At 37.1% G+C, this 17838-nt stretch overlaps 1 long non-coding RNA gene across 1 annotated transcript in view; it reads right to left on the reverse strand.

Moving 5' to 3' along the window:
• LOC141276906 (uncharacterized) overlaps positions 1–17838 on the reverse strand; it is a 20071-nt gene continuing 2233 nt past the window's right edge. The window contains exons 2-6 of the long non-coding RNA XR_012327241.1: positions 17522–17588; positions 13504–13554; positions 12326–12521; positions 553–609; positions 1–338 (exon numbers count right to left, since the gene is read on the reverse strand). This is a non-coding gene — a long non-coding RNA (uncharacterized lncRNA). The remainder of the gene's footprint in view (positions 339–552; positions 610–12325; positions 12522–13503; positions 13555–17521; positions 17589–17838) is intronic.

Here is a 17838-nt window from a genome sequence, read left to right on the forward strand (position 1 = left end):
TTGAAAGCAGTGAGAAAATATGATTTATTTCATATAAAGAGACAATATAACTAACAGTTGACTTCTCATCAGAAATAATGGAGACCAGAAGTCAGTGAAAGACATATTTTAGGTACAGGAAGAAAAGGAACAGTAAATCAAGAATTCTACATCCAGGGCTCCCCTGGTGGCGCAGTGGTTGAGAGTCCGCCTGCTGATGCAGGGGACACGGATTCGTGCCCCAGTCCGGGAAGATCCCCCACGGAGCAGCTGGGCCCGTGAGCCATGGCCGCTGAGCCTGTGTGTCCGGAGCCTGTGCTCTGCAACGGGAGAGGCCACAACAGTGAGAGGCCCATGTACTGCAAAAAAAACAACAAAAAAAAAAGAATTCTACATCCAACAATATTATCCCTCAGAATAAATGCAAAACAAATGAGACTAGAAGCAGTGGGCTGACAGAGTACTCAAAAAAAATTAGCTAAGAATCTTATATCCCACAAAACTATCTTTTAAACATGAAACCAAAATAAAGTCATTCCCAGGTAACAGAAAATGTGTTCCTACCAGACCCACCTTACAACAAAGGCTGAAGGAAGTTCTTAAGGCTTCAGATCCTTTCAGAAGGTGACCCTAGAGAGTAATTTGAATACACATGAGAAGAAAAAAACACCAGTAAAGGTAATTATAAAAGAATATAAATACATATTTATTTTCCTTTCATCCCTTAGCTGATTAAAAAAGCAAATATGTAAAACAATGTGTATAATTGTATTATTGGGAGTAAAACAAAATGTAATATTTCTCAATATCAGCACAAAGGTGGGTGAAAGCAAAGCTGTACGGAAGCAAGGAAGTAACAGGAGACAGTAACTTGAAATCATAGGAACAAGTGACACCAGTAATAAATATGAAAATGTAACTATATATATTTGCTCTTCTTAGACTTTAAGTTATATAAAACAACTATAAAAACAGTTGCAATTATAAAATAGATGTAACATATATAACAGAAAGCACAAAAAGAGGAAGAGAATAGAGCTATATAGAAGATTCTATATTTCATTGAAACTGGGTTAGTAAAAATCTGTTGTATATTCTGATAAGGTATGTATAAGCCCTTGTGAAGCCATTAAGGAAGTAACTCAAAATAAATAACTAAAAAATAGAATTAAAATGTTATACTAGAAAATATTTGTGTAATACAAAAGAAACAGAAGTAAAGCAATAAAGTATAAAGCAATTATTAAATGCAATAAAAAGATATTTAGAAAACAAAAAATGGCAGAAATAAGTTCAACTCATGTATAATTCAACTACATCAATAATTATGTTGTGTGACTGGATTAAATAATCCAAAAGACAAAAGTAGACAAGAAAACAAGATCCAGCTGTGTGTTGCCTACAAGACACTTTCAAATATGCAAATAGGTTGAAAGTAAAAGAACAGAAAAAGATATGTAAATAGCAACCATAAGAAAGATGGAGTGGCTATACTAATATCAGACAAAATAGACTTTGAAACAAAAATGTACTAGTAGGAAAGATGATAAAATGTCAATTTATCAGGAATGTATAATAATTATTAACATGGATGTACCTACTGGCATATTCCCAAAATTCATGAAGCAAAACTGACAGGCTTGAAGGGAAAAAAAGGTAATTCAACAGTAACAGAAAATTCAATACTTCACTTTCAATAATGGATAGAACAATGAGGCATGAGATCAACAAGAGAACAGAAGACTTCAACGACACGGTAAACCAACTAGGCCTAACATCTGCAGGATGCTTTCAACAACAGCAGAATCTTTACATTCTGACGTGCACATGGAACATTCTGCAGTATAGATTAGATGGAAGGTCAGAAAGCAAGCCTCAATGGGATTAGAAGTATTGAAATCACACAAAGTATGCTCTGTGACCACAGCAAACTGAAATTAGGAAGGAATAACAAATTTGGGGAATTTACAATTATGTGGAAATTAAACACACTCCTAAATAAGTACTGGATCAAAGAAGAAATCACAAGGGAAATTAGAAAAATTCTTTGAGGTGAATGGAAATGAAAAGAATGTAACAAAATTTATGAGATGTAACTAAAGTAGTTGTCAGAAGGAAATTTTTATCTGCAAGCAACTACATTAAAAAAGAAGAAAAACCTGAAATTAATATCCTAACCTTCCACCTATAAATACTGGGAAAAGTGGAGCAAACTAAAGCCAAAGCAGACAGACTGAAGGAAATAAAAATTAGAGCAGAAATTAATGAAAATAGAAAAGCAATACAATCAGTGCACCTAAAATTTTGACTTTGAAAAATCTACAAAATAAACCTTGAGCTAAATTAATTCAGGATAAAAGGGCTCAAATTACTAAAATCAGGAATGAGCACAAGAAAATGATAATAATAATAAGGGTGGGAGGAAACTGGAAGTTGTTGAATATGTTTATGGCCTTAATGATGGTGATAGTTTCATGAGTTTATACTTACTCCCACTCATCAAATTGTACAGACTATGTACAGCTTTTGTATGTCAATCATACCTTAATACAGTGGTTTAAAATAAAAAGAAAGAACTCCATAGGCAATAGAATCAAAAAGAATAAAATTCTTAGGTATAAATTTAACAAAAGAAGTGCAAATCTCATACTCTGAAAACTACAAAACATGGTTGAAACGAAACAAAGAAGACAATATTCATGGATTGGAGGACTTAAGGTGGTAATTCTCCCCAAATTCATCTACAGATTAAATGCAATCCCTACCAAAATCTCGGCTAGCTTATTTGCATAAATTGACAACATGGTCTCTAAAATTCATACAGAAATTCAAGGGACCTAGACTATCAATCTTGAAAAAGTTGGAAAACTCACACTTCTTCATTTAAAATCTTACTAGAAAGGTACAGAGGGACAGCAGCCAAGATGGCAGAGTAAAAGGACCCTAAGCTCACCTCCTCTCAGGAGCACACAAAAATAACAAAAATCTGCAGAACAACCATCATTTAAAAAGACTGAAACCTACCAGAAAATACCAGAAAATATCCTCTATAGCTAAAGACATAAAGAAGGAACCACAATGAGACTGGCAGACTCATAATATAAAATCTCATCCCCCCTGCGTGGGTGATCCACAAACTGGAGAATAATTATATTACAGAGGTTCTCCCACAGGAATGAGAGTTCTGAGCCCCAGCCTGGGGTTCCAGCACTGTGAAGAGGAGTTCCCAGAGCATTCAGTTTTGAAGGCCAGCGGGGCTTAATTGCAGGAGCTCCACAGGATTGGGGGAAATAGAGACTTCACTCCTACAGGGCACACAAAATCTCATGCATACCAGGACCAAGGGCAAAAGCAGTAATTTGATAGGTGCCTGGGCCAGACCTACCTGCCGGTCTTGAAGCATCTCCTGGAGAGGTGGGGGGCAGCTCTTGCCCACCATGGGGACATAGACACTGATGGCAGAGATATGGGGGAGCGTTCATCTATATGAACTCTCACTGGAGGGAGACATCTTGCTTGGGTCATTAACACCAAGACCTGGCCCCACCCAACAACCTGTAGGCTCTAGTGCTGGAATGCCTCAGGCCAAACAAACTGAGTGGGGACACAGCCCCACCCATCAGCAGACAGGCTCCTAAAGACTTGCTGAGCCCACAGACACCTCTAGACACGCCCCTAGACATGGCCCTGCCCACCAGAGGACCAAGACCAACTCCAGCCCCTGGGGGGCAGGCACCAGCCCCTCCTGCTTAGAAGCCTGCACAAGTCTCTAGACCAGACCAGCTTAAACCACCAGGGGGCAGACACCAGAAGCAAGAAAACTAAAGTCCCACAGGCTGCAGACAGAGTCCACAAATGCAGGCCAGACACTATCCTGGGACCAGCTGGTCCCTAGCCATTGGGTGACAAGAGGGGAGTACACTGCTGGGATGCATAGGACATCTCCTACAGAGGGCCACTTCTCCAAGGTTGAGAAACATAAAAGGACTGCACTCTTAAAGGGCATGCACAAAATCTCACACACTCTGGGACCCAGTGCAAAAGCAGTGGTTTGAAAGGAGCCTGGGTGAGACCTAACCTACTTATGTTAGAGAGTTTACTAGAAAGGCAGGAGGCAACTGAGCTCACCCTAGAGACATAGACACTGGGGCAGCCATTTGAGGGAGCTCATTCTACCACGTAGACACTGGTGCTGGCAAGCGCCAACTTGGAATCTTCCCTCTAGCTCATAAGCCTCAGGACCCAGCCCTGCCCCCATGCACCAGTCTATAGTCACCAACACTGGGACAACTCAGTAAGCAGGGACAAAGCCCCCTGCACACACACACCAGCATAGAAGCTGCCTTAAGACTCACTGAGCCCACAGCCTCCCCTGGACATGACCCTGCCATCAGAGGGCCAAGGAACTTGTCCCCACACACCAGTGTGCAGGCCTAGACCTGGGACCCCAGGGCCCTGCAACCAGAGACACTAGTATCCAGATCCACGTACCAGTGGGCAGGCACCAACCCCAGAATCCCTGGCCTCACTTACCCATGAGCCTGCTCTAGCCTTGGGATCAGTCTCACAGACCAGAGGGCAGACACCAGCCCCAGGACAACTGCAGCCCCACAGCCTGTGGACCCAGCCCACCCACCAACAGCCCAGCCCCAGCCCTGGGACTGGCTGGGCCCTGGGTCTGCCCACCAGCAGGCCAACACAAGCTTCAGAATACCCCAGACCCCACACCCAGGGGTGTCAGGAACCACTCCCATCCAATAACAGCTCTGGGACACCCTGGGCCCTGCAGGCAGAACTCAGGACATTGCTCTGCCTATGGGTAGGTCATCACTAGCTCCAGGACATGGCTTCACCCACCACTGGGCAGGAACCAACCCTGAGATCTCCTGGAAGCTGACAGCCCATCGGTGAGCGAGTACTAGCCGTCTGGGGTTCCACCACCAGCTACCTCATGACACAGCCTCAAAAACCAATGGTCAGCAGCCTCCAAACAAGGAGGGCCTGGCAACCAACTGGACCAGGGACTAGCCAGGCCTACCAGACTTCCCACAGTAGTCAGCCCACCACCACAGAAGGACCCAAGCAGCCCACATAGGGGGTACCCCTAGAGCATATAGCTCTTGTGACAAGAGTGGAGTGCACTGCTGGGACGCATAGCTACATCTCCTACAAAAGGCTACTGCTGCAAGGCTGGAAAATGTAACCAACCTACCAAATACACAGAAATAAAAACAGCAAGTTAGGCAAAATAAAGTGACAGAGGAACATGTTCCAAAAGAAGGAACAAGATAAAACCCCAGAAAAAGAAGTGAAGTGGAGATAGGCAATCTACTTGGGAAAGAGTTCAGGGTAACAATTGTAAAGATGATTGAAGAACTCAGTAGAAGAGCGGATGCACAGATTGAGAAGTTAGAAGTATTTAACAACAAAGTGTTAGAAAATACAAATAACAACCAAACAAAGACCAAGACTACAATAACTGAAATGAAAAATACACTAGATGAAATCAACAGGAGACTAAATTTTACAGAGGAAAGGATCAGCAAGCTGGAAGACAAGGTAATGGAAATCACTGACGCCAAACAAAAAAGAGAATGAGAAGAAATGAAGACAGTTTAAGAGACCTTTGGGACATCAAGTCTACTAACATTTGCATTATTGGGGTTCCAGAAGGAGAAGAGAGAGAGAAAGGGACTGAGAACATATTTGAAGACATAATAGCTAAAAAATGTCCTAACCTAGGAAAGGAAATAGACATCAAAGTCCAGGAAGCATGGAGAGTCCCAAACAATATTAACCCAAAGAGGAACAACACCAAGACACATTGTAATTAAAATGGAAAAATTAAAGATAAAGAGAGAATATTAAAAGCAGCAAGGAAAACAAAAAATCTATAATAGATAACACACACACACAAAAGAAAGAAATCCAGGTATAACACTCAAGTTAGACACCAAATCACAAGAGAATAGAACAAAAGAAGACAAAAGGAACAACAACAAAAACCCCACAAAAATAATCCCACAACAATTCACAAAATGGCAATAAGAACATACATATCAATAATTACTTTAAAAGTAAATGGACTAAATGCTCCAATCAAAAGACATAGAGTGGTTGAATGAATACAAAATGAGACCGATATATATGTTACTTACCAGAGACTCACTTCAGATCTAAAGACACACAGACTGAAAGTGAGGGCATGGAAGAAATTATTCCATGCAAATGGGAATCAAAAGAAAGCTGGAGTAGCAATACAAATATCAGAGAAAATGGACTTTAAAACAGACTGTTATAAGAAACAAAGAAGAACATTACTTAATGATGAAGAGATCAATCCAAGAAGATATAACAACTGTAAATACATATGCACCGAACATAGGAGAACCTAAATACATAAGGCAAACATTAACTAACATAAAGGGAGAAATTGACAGTAACACAATAATAGTAGGGGACTTAAAACTCTGCTTACATCAAGGGACAGATCACCCAGATAGAAAATCAATAAGGAAATACTGGCCTTAGAGGACACATTAGATCAGAAGAACTTAATAGATATACATGGAACATTCCATCTAAAAGCAGCAGAATACACATTCTTTTCAAAGGCACATAGAACATTCTCCAGGATGGACCACATGCTAGACCACAAAACAAGCCTTGGTAAATTTAAGAAAACTGAAACCATATCAAGCACATTTTCCAACCAAAATGCTATGAGACTAGGAATTAACTACAAGAAAAAAAAACTGCAAAAAACACAAACATGTGGAGGCTAAATAATATGCTATCAAACAACCAATAGATCACTGAAGGCATCAAAGAGGAAATCAAAAAAAATCTGAAATATGAAAATGAAAACACAATGATCCAAAATCTATGGGTTGCAGTAAGAGCAGATCTAAAAGAGAAGTGTATAGTGATAAAAGCTTACCCAAGGAAACAAGAAAAATCTCAAATAAACAAACTAACCTTACACTTAAAGGATCTAGAAATAGAAGAACAAACAAAATCCAAAGTTAGTAGAAGGAAAGAATGCATAAAGATTAGAACAGAACTAAATGAAACAGAGACTAAAAAAAATAGAGAAGATTAATGAAAATTAAAGCTGATTCTTTGAAAAGATAAACAAAATCGATAAACTTTTAGCCATCATGAAAAAAAGAGAGAGGGCCCAAATCAATAAAATCAGAAATGAAAAAGGAGAAGTTACAACCAACACCACAGAAATACAAAGGATCATAAGAGACTATTATTAACAACAATATGCCAACAAAATGGACAACTAGAGGAAATGGACAAATTCTTAGAAGTGTACAATCTCCCAAGACTGAATCAAGAAGAATTAGAAAATAGGAACAGACCAACTACCAGTAATGAAATTGAATCAGGAATTTTAAAACTCCCAACAAACAGAAGTCCAAGACCAGATGGCTTCACAGGTGACTTCTACCAAACATTTAGAGAACACCTAACACCTATCCTTCTCAAACTATTCAAAAAAATTACAGAGGAACAAATGCTTCCAAACTCATTCTATGAGACCAGTGTCACACTGATACCAAAACCAGACAAAGATATCACAAAAAAGAAAATTACAGCCTGATATCCCTGATGAACATAGATGCAAAAATACTCAAGAAAATATTAGCAAAGTAAATCCAACAATATTTTGAAAGGATCATACACCATGATCAAGTGGGATTTTTCCCAGGGATGCAAAGATTATCAATATCCACAAATCAATCAATGGGATAAACCACAATAACAAACTGTAAAATAAAACCATATGATGATTTAAAAGATGTAGAAAAAGCTTTTGATAAAATTCAACATTTTTTATAACAAAAACTCACCAGAAATTGGGCATAGAAGGAACACACCTCAGTATAATTAATAAAGGCTATATGTGATAAGCTCACAGCTAACATCATACTCAACAGTGAAAAACTGAAAGCATTTCCTCTAAGGTCAGGAATAAGACAAGGATGCCCACTTTCACCACTTTTATTCAACATAGTATTGAAGTCCTAGCCATGGAAGTCAGACAAGAAAAAGAAATAAAGGGAATCCAAATTGGAAAGGAAGAAATAGAACTGTCACTTTGTGCAGACATTATGCTATAGAATTCCTTAAGATGCCTCCAAAAAACTACTAGAGCTCCACAATGAATTTGTTAAAGTTGCAGGACACAAAATTAATATACAGAAATTGGTTCCATTTCTATACACTAAGAGCAAGCTATCAGTAGGAGAAATTAAGGAAGCAATATTTACCATTGCTTCGAAAAGAATAAAATACCTACAAATAAACTTACCTAAAAAGGTAAAAAGAACTGTACTCAGAAAATTATAAGACACTAATGAAGAAAACTGAAAACAACAAAAACAGATGGAAAGATAAACCATGTTCATGGATTGGAAGAATTAATATTGTTAAAATGACCATACTGCCCAAGGCAATCTACGGATTCAATGCAACGCCTATCAAAATACCAACAGCATTTTTCACAGAACTAGAACAAATAATCTAAAATTTTGTATGAAAACACAAAAGCCCCTGAATAGGCAAAACAATCTTAAGGAATAAGAACAGAGCTGGAGGAATCATGCTCCCTGACTTCAGACTATACTACAAAGCTACAATAATCAAAACAGTATGGTACTAGCCCAGAAAATAGACACATAGATCAATGGAACAGATTAGAGAACCCAGAAATAAACTCACACACTTATGGTCAATTAATCTACAACAAAGGAGGCAAGAACATACAATGGTGAAAAGACAATCTCTTCAGTCAGTGGTGCTGGGAAAACTTGACAGCTACATGTAAAAGAATGAAATTAGAACATTTTCTCATACAAAAATGAACTCAAAATGGATTAAAGACCTAAATGTCAGACCAGGTACCATAAAACTCCTAGAGGAAAACATAGGCAGAACACTCTTTGACATATATCATAGCAATATTTTTGTTTTGATCTGTTTCCTAAGGTAAAGTAAACAAAAGCAAAATTTAGTGAATAGAACCTAGCTAAATGTAAATGGTTTTGCACAGCAAAGGAAACCACTGACAAAATGAAAAGACAACCTACTGAATGGGAGAATATATTTGTAAGTGATATGACCAATAAGGGGTTAATATCCAAAATATATAAACAGCTCATACAACTTGATATCAAACAAACAAACAACCAAACCATTGATTAGAAAATGGGCAGAGGATTTGAATAGACATTTTTCCAAAGAAGACATACAGATGGCCAACAGGTACATGAAAAGATGCTCAACATCAATAATCATCAGAGAAATGCAAATCAAAACTACAATGAGATATCACCTCACACCTGCCAGAATAAACTATCATCAAAAAGATCACAAATAATAAATATTGGCAAGGATGTAGAGAAAAGGGAACCCATGTACACTGTTGATGGGACCGTAAATTGGTGTAGCCACTGTGGAAATCAGTTTGGATGTTTCTCAAAAAACTAAAAATAGGGACTTCCCTGGTGGGCCAGTGGGTAATACTCTGTGCTCTCAATGCAGGGGGCCCAAGTTCAGTCCCTGGTTGGGGAACTAGATCCCACATGCATCCTGCAACTAAGAGTCCACATGCTGCAACTAAGAAATCCACATGCCACAACTAAGAGCTCACATGCCACAACTAAGACCTAGCATGGCCAAAATAAATAAATAAAAAATAAATACATACTTTAAAAAAACTAAAAATAAAACTACCATATGATCCGGCAATTCCACTCCTGGGTATATATCCAAAGAAAATGAAAACACTAATTTAAAAGATACATGCACTCCAATGTTGATAGCAGCATTATTTACAATAGCCAAAATAGGGGAGCAACTTAAGTGTCCATCACTAGATGAATGGATAAAGACAATGTGGAATATATTTACTATGGAATACTACTCAGCCATAAAAAAGAATGAAATTTTGCCATTTTTAATAACATGAATGGACCTGGTGCATATTAGGCTTAGTGAAATAAGTTAGGTAGAGGAAGTCAAATATTGCTATGGTATCACATATGTGGAATCTAAAAATAAAACAAACTTAGGGAATATAACATAATAGAAACAGACTCACAGTTATAGAAAATAAACTAGTGGTAACCAGTGGGGAGAGGAAAGGGGGGTAGATAAGATAAGAGTAGAGGATTAGAGATACAAACTACTATATATAAAATAAACTATAAGAATATATTATACAACATAGGGAATATAGCCAATATTTTATGATAACTATAAATGGAATATAATACCTTTTTAAAAATTAATTACTATGTTGTACACCTGAAACATATAATATTGTAAATCAAGTATATCTCAATAAAAAATCACAAAGTGTAGAAAATATTTTGAATTGGATGAAAATGAAAATAGAACATGGAAAACATTATGGGATGCAGCAAAACAATGTTTAGAGAGAAATTTATAGATTTAAATGCCTATGTTAGAAAGAAGGAAAGGTTTCAAATCAGTAATTTAAGTTTTCTTTTTAAGAAATCAGAAAGGGACTTCCCTGGTGGCACAGTGTTTAAGAATCCACCTGCCAATGCAGGGAACACGGGTTTGATCCCTGGTCCGGGAAGATTCCCACATGCTGCGGAGCAACTAAGCCTGTGTGCCACGAGTACTGAGCCTGCACTCTAGAGCCCATGAGCCACAACTACTGAGCCCGCGCACCACAGCTACTGAAGCCTGCATGCCCTAGAGCCCACACACCACAACTACTGAAGCCCCTGTGCCTAGAGCATGTACTCTGCAACAAGCCATCACAATGAGTAGCCCACACACTGCAACGAAGAGTAGTCCCTGCTCGCCACAGCTAGAGAAAGCCGGCATGCAGCAACGAAGACCCAATGCAGCCAAAAAAAAGAAAAGAAAGAAAGAAAAGAAACCAGAAAAAGAAGATCCACTTAACCCCAAGGATAAAAATATTAAATCTCAGAGCAGAAATCAATCAAATAGAAAAAAAGCAATAGAGAAACTACCAATCAAACCAAAAGTTGGTTCTTTGAAAATATTTTCAAAAAATGATGCACTTTTAACAACTCTGGGCAATAAAGAAGAGAGAATAAAAATTTCTAGAATGAAGAAGGGTCAGCATTACAGACTCTAAAGATGCTAAAAAGGATTATAAGAAATATGATTAACAACTTTATGGGGACAAATTAGATGACTTAGTTGAACAAATTTTTGAAAAGATACAAATTACCAAAACTGACTCAAGAAAAAATAGAATATCTGAATAAACCTATAATAAGTAAACTGAATTCCTACAAAGAAAAGCTCAGGTTCAGACAGCTTTGCCAGTGAATTCTGTAAAATATTTTAAAAATAAATAAAATCAGTCCATAGCCATACTCTTTCAGAAAAGAGAGAAGGAAGGAATAGTTCTCAACTCATTCAATATGGCGAGTAATAAGTTGATAATTTCTGGTGGCCATTAATTATAAATAATATTTATAAACTCACTTATAGTAAGTCTCTACTAATATGTACCCCCTATGATGAGTATGTCAATGTTAAAGAATGGCTTTGATGGCCACACCAGCCTGGATTTCTTCTCTGAATGATTAGATACTTGATATTTCACCTCTGACCATACTGTTGGTGGTAGATGGCCATGTGCGCTTCTTTCCCGTTAAAAGTCCCCTGTCCACAGTAGTCACTGTCAAGCTAATTATCAAGGAGACTTTTGTCTACTTCAACCTCCTGGAGGAAAGAGTAGTTCCTTAATATTGCGTGGATAGGTAAAAGTGAGGATACAAATCAACTGTGATCCATAGATATTGTTCAGCCAAATACCAGTCAGCCCCATTCATAAATCATCGAGTTTTTTGCCTGATGATGAGCTCAGCATGTGGTTGATCCCAATTTGTTAAAATAGATGATATAATATGAAGGGACACTTCAGGAAGATTTTGGAATCCTTAGTGTGCACTAAGGTAGCACATGCTCCATCAAGCTTGTCTAGTTATTACCATTTACCTAATCTTGATTATACTATTTCTACTAGCTGCTAGAGTACTAGGCTTACTTATCTGTGAGAAGGAAGAGCTAAGAGCCCTCAATTCATAACAGGTAGTTCAGGCCGTTGTGTGATACAGAAATGGGCTCTGTATTGACACATGCTCTGTGTGTGTGTGTGTGTGTGTGTGTGTGTGTGTGTGTGTGTCTGTGCCTTTTGTCTAAAGATGATTGAAAAGATGTTAGAGGTTTAAAAAATTATTTGACTTTCTGGGTCATGGGACCTAAGAAGGGTTGATTACAACTGAAGCTTATTCCTGAATCCAAAATCTTGATTTAAAAGTACCTCAGCTTGGGCTTCCCTGGTGGCGCAGTGGTTGAGAGTCCGCCTGCCGATGCAGGGGACATAGGTTCGTGCCCCGGTCCGGGAAGATCCCACATGCCGCGGAGCGGCTGGGCCCGTGAGCCATGGCCGCTGAGCCTGTGCAGCCGGAGCCTGTGCTCCGCAATGGGAGAGGCCACAACAGTGAGAGGCCCACGCACTGCAAAAAAAAAAAAAAAAAAAAAAAGTACCTCAACTCAAATTTACTAGACTTCCAGCTTAACTAGTACATACAGCACATCAAATTCCCAAGGCAAAGATATGCTATCTCAAGGCTGCTGGCTCCGTCAAGGTTGGGATATTAGGATAGAGGTTTCAGTTTAATATTCTGGAGTATAATTAGAAAAGATATTCTACCTTCTCTCATCCATTGGAATTCCAGTATGTTCACTTACATGGCAAGACCCTAAGTTTTTTGGAGGGATAACAATTTATCCCTTCTCCTTTTTGTTGAGATATTAGTGAATAAGAAGTTGATATCTTGCTTCATTAAATCCTACTAACATTTAAATACCATCAATGCGGTTGATGATAGTAATGTCCTTAGGTTGATCTCATCATTGAAAGTCCCAGTAAATAAATCTGTGACAAATAGTAGGTGAATCCAGATTTTATAGGGGTGGGAGAGCAACATTGCCAAAGTTATGATTGCTTAATTCAATTGGTAGACTTTTATCAAGAAATCTTGATATTCCATCTGATTTATGATTTATCAGCTGGCCATTGGAGGATTGAAAGGAGATAGAGTGGAAATACCAAAGGTGGTCCTCAGTTATCTATTTTTTACTTCCTCTGGAGAGATGGTATTGCTGCTCACACCTAATGTACATGGCTTGAATCACAGTGATCAAAGGAGATATGACCAGCTAAATACATTTTATTAATATAATTGACTCAATTATGTTAAGTGAATGTAACCACTGCTTTTGTCCAAATGTCTCCTCGGGAGTACATAAATTTAAGACAGCTGTTCTAGGGTGCCTAGATTCTGATTGAGTTCTTTCATTACAGCTCAGTCATGCTCTTATTCCCACCATCAGTGGCACAGCTTGGGTCTAAGTCAACAGTCTGACCCAATTGCTTCCCATCAGATAGCTCAAACCTTGTCCTTTCTAGAGCTCCCTACCAAATTATCACTTTACCCCATTATCACTCTTTGAGAGGTCTGTTGAATCAGGCATACAGACAGCCACCTACAAAGCAAAAGAAACAAACATCTATTTATTAGAACTCATGAAACAAAAGCTAGAACCAATCCCCACCCTCAACCCTTACCTCAGGATCTAGCTGAGGATATGTTCAGGCTTTAAAGAAAGGGTAAGCATCCTTCCCACGTGGCCACTCTCTTTGGTTTGATATACATACTTAGAGGAAATTATATAGGGTGATCAGTCTGTGGGTCTTAACCTGAGTCTCACCAAATCAAAACACTCATTTCCAGGGGCTGCTGTACAGTTTTCCACCATGACTCCTACCAGGTTTTGGAAAGGAATTTAGAAGTATAGTTGTTACATCTGTAAGTAAACTGAATTTTTCCTTATACTTCCTTCAAGAAGTATATAAGCTGTAGTCTGCTTATATACACATGGATCTAAGTAAGAATGTGATTTATAATTGAGGTTGGATTTTTATTTTCCATTTTATCAAATTCTTGGAATACCTTTTACTTAAACCTAAGGAAATGGTTGTTCTTATAATCTTGAGAATTTGGGGTCTAGTTCAATATCATAAGAATTTTCAATATCTTTCTAGGATTTTGACTACTGTCTGGCAGTACTGCCCACAGTAGATAATTACTCTTGACTCACTTCATGGTTATATGCTTCCCAACCACCTCCCACCTTGCAGTAGGCTGTTCTCATAGCTGCCGCAACTTCCAATGGATTATCTTATTTTTGTTCGCCAGTTTTTCACTTCCATATACATACTGCTATATTTGTTGGTAATGTACCTGTCTTGATTTTAGAGTCTGTTTTCTTAGGATGTGGTCCCCTGAGAGTAAGGGCACAGTGGGAGACTTTGAAGATTGGTCTATACCACTTCTTTCCATTATCCTTAAACCTTTGTGGGGAGGAGCTTCTTGACTGGCAGATATTTTCTTCTGGACAGTGGTGAAGAGAACACTAGTTTATACTTTCAAATCCTGGACTCTCCCTCCTACTCAGTGTTAACAATGCTGGCAGGTATCACCTACTATTTTGTAAACATTACTGATCTTATGAAATCTGTCTACTTGCTCTCTTTACTGATAAAACCCACATAACAATTCTGAACTTTGAGAGGAAATTCTTTGTGATGCATAATTGGCTAAAAACTACAAGAGTAGTTTAAGTTTTCTAAATTGTTTTCTTCCTGTCAGTTAAAAGATAAGTGTTTACCAAAGTTCAACTGATTATGATCATTGAATAAACTGACCATATAAAAATTGGCATAACATCGTTAATTTCACCTTCATGATTTTGGGGTTTCACACTACCCAAACTATTAGTTTCTTATCAGTTTTCCAAAAATGGACTTACTTTTAAAAATTAAATATCTCTTTTAGCCACAACTTAAATAACATAAATGAAATCACTAGTTTAATGTTTTGGTCATGTTTATTTTTAATTTTTGCCTAATCCACATTAAATTAATCATGAAAGTATTAAAATAACAAAAGATTTACCATGTATCAGCTACAGTCATTCTGTTAACACTAGTAATATGCATATCACACAATTACAAAAGACAGATAGATTGTTGGATGATTTACTGACTGAGGAAAGATCCCAAAGGTAATTTTTTTTTCCAGTTTACAAGACATTTTTTTTCAGAGATTCTAAAAGAATGTATTATTTCATTTTGTAACGTGTATGGCTAACATGACTTAGTTGGGAGATATCCACTGAGAGTCTGAATTTAATTTTTGCTGAATAAATTCCCTAATTTTTATAAATGGCACACATATAATTAAATAAATAGGTATTTTTATAAATAAAATAGTCAATTACAGTAGAGCAAGATAGGATGGTACATTTATTAACATTAGATAATTCTAGGGTACCTATAATCATTATCTTGAGGGATTTATTTTAGAGTGCTTTATTTTTTCAATCTAGGGAATAGATGTGACACTACACAAGGAATTGAATGATGTGGGGACCATTCACTGGTGAGAAATTCTTTTGATAAAACCACTTTTGACTTAGAATTACTCTCTCTTGGTGATAAATTCAAAAATTGTCAACTCTAGGTTGACACAGGGTATTAGTTACCAAAGGGTTTGTATCAGAGCGTATGATTTTTAAGTTTGTGTCTTAATTGGGGCAATGTATTGTGAATAGGAGGTCTTTATGCTATGGCTTATTATTTGCACGGCAGTCATCTTGCTTTGGTAGTTTAGTGATAAACACTTTTACCTTACTGAAATTTCAAAAAAACAGTGTTATCAACAGTGTTTCCAGTGGGAGAGTTGCTGAGCAACTTGATTTTTCAGGAAGGTCTAAGTGACATACAGTTTCTGTAAATGTTTGACCATATTTACCTTCCCTTTTTATCCACAAGAGCAGTCAGAGGACTGTTCAGGTGTTAGTAAATAGAAGCTTCTAGTGTATATTAGTTGAGTTTATTTTTGTTACAACAAACTTGGATCTCTTGTTCTTAAATTTGAATATGTGTGGTTGAAGTTCAAACCCCAACATCAAATCGTAAGTTTTAACTTAATGAAGATGAGAATTCGAATTTTCAATCTGACTCTTCAAGAAGATTTAGAAGCAACTATTTGTTTCTTTTAATATCATGCCATATTTTTTAATGTAAGCTGCCTTCTGAATGTAAGCTTCCCTCTTTCGGTAAGCTGCCTTGATAGGGCAATAAGGTAGAGTATAAGTCACTAAATAAAATTTAAAATCTCTTTAATGTGTGTGAATTATATTTCTATAGGTGTTTGAATGTAATCTTCATTTCCCGTTTCTGCTTACAGGGTACACACTTCTGAAGTCAAGGTCTTTGGGTTATCTATCATATTATTACTATACCATGCAGGTTATAGGTAGGTAAAAAATAATGTTGTTTGTCATAATGTGACGATTAATAATCCTTGAAACATATGTGTTTACCTAATTTTTTTAATCTTGAAACTGCATAAGATAGATGTTTGTGTGTTGTAAGATTTGGAAGGAAAAACAGAAAGCCAAATTTTATCTTCATTAACTTTGAACAGATTAAACAAGGGAGTAATAAAGCTGATGTAAGCAGCCTTTTGATGAAGTTTCTTAGCTCAAAGGACACCTGAGAGTTGGAAGTTCCAACCTATCACTTCCAACTGATAGGCTGATGCATTTGAAAATCAGTATGCCACCACCAGTGAACAAAATAAAATTTGGTTGAATTTTCTTGAATAGTTACCTACTATATTATGACACAACTGCACATATATTAAACTGATCCTGGACTTCTATGAAAATAACATATGTGAAATTCCACAAATGTGACACTCAGTCCAGTGAACTATGGGCTAATAAGTCATTCCGTCGAATTCAAAACACTGAAGTTCTCCCTCCTACTCCTGAATTGGCTAAGCAGCTGCACTTCCAAAATGCATAAAAATAATGAAAATATAATCAGGAGCATATAAACAATATTATAATAGATCATAATATTTGCCCAGTTAATCCAGTGTAATTAGTCTGAATTTAACAAAGGATTACTGTCATGCATTTAGTACTACATAGGTCAATGCAATACGGTTTAGTTTAACTGGATTATTCTAGTGCACAAAAATCTTACCTACTTCTTGAGAATATGCTATGAGTCCTAACTTTTGATGGAAAGAATTATTAGGCTTTTGTCAGAATTGGTACAAAGAACTAGTGTAGCAATTGATAGCCATTTAGAGTTGTCTCCTTTATAGCCAAAAGGATACAGAAATCAAATTCAGAGTAATATACTTCAAACAGTGACCAATATCAGTTTCTTAAAGATTATTTATATTCTGATTTTTTAAAATCACATTTTTAAATAATTCATTAGCAGAAATTCCAAAAAGTTTCAAAATATTAAAAAGACTTTTGCATTATCAGGCTCTGATCTTTAGCAGTTTTAGGAAAAATGATATATTTTATTATTTTTCATTGTGTTATTCAGTGTTTTCAAAGGAGTGACTGTGTGCATGAGAATTACCTGAAACTATCTGTGAAGAAATGCAGATTCCCAGGTCAAATTCTCATATCAAATGCTGATTTAATCTCTGAAATTTGGAAAAAAGAATCACATTTTTAACAAACACCATAGATGATTTTTCTCCTTAAAGTTTGGAAGCCACTGGTGCAAGTAATTTGTAGTTTCTCTGACAGACATAGGATTTTGAAGGCTAATTGAAATAGCTGCTAACTCGTGAATGTGTTTTAGTTGAATCCTACTGAGTTTAAACAAATGAAAAATTCATTGTGAAAAACACAAAAATATTGCAAAATAAATTTCAAATGACCTATTAGCAT

Source organism: Tursiops truncatus, chromosome 17 (genome assembly GCF_011762595.2).
Source record: "Tursiops truncatus isolate mTurTru1 chromosome 17, mTurTru1.mat.Y, whole genome shotgun sequence".
Lineage (NCBI taxonomy): Eukaryota > Metazoa > Chordata > Mammalia > Artiodactyla > Delphinidae > Tursiops > Tursiops truncatus.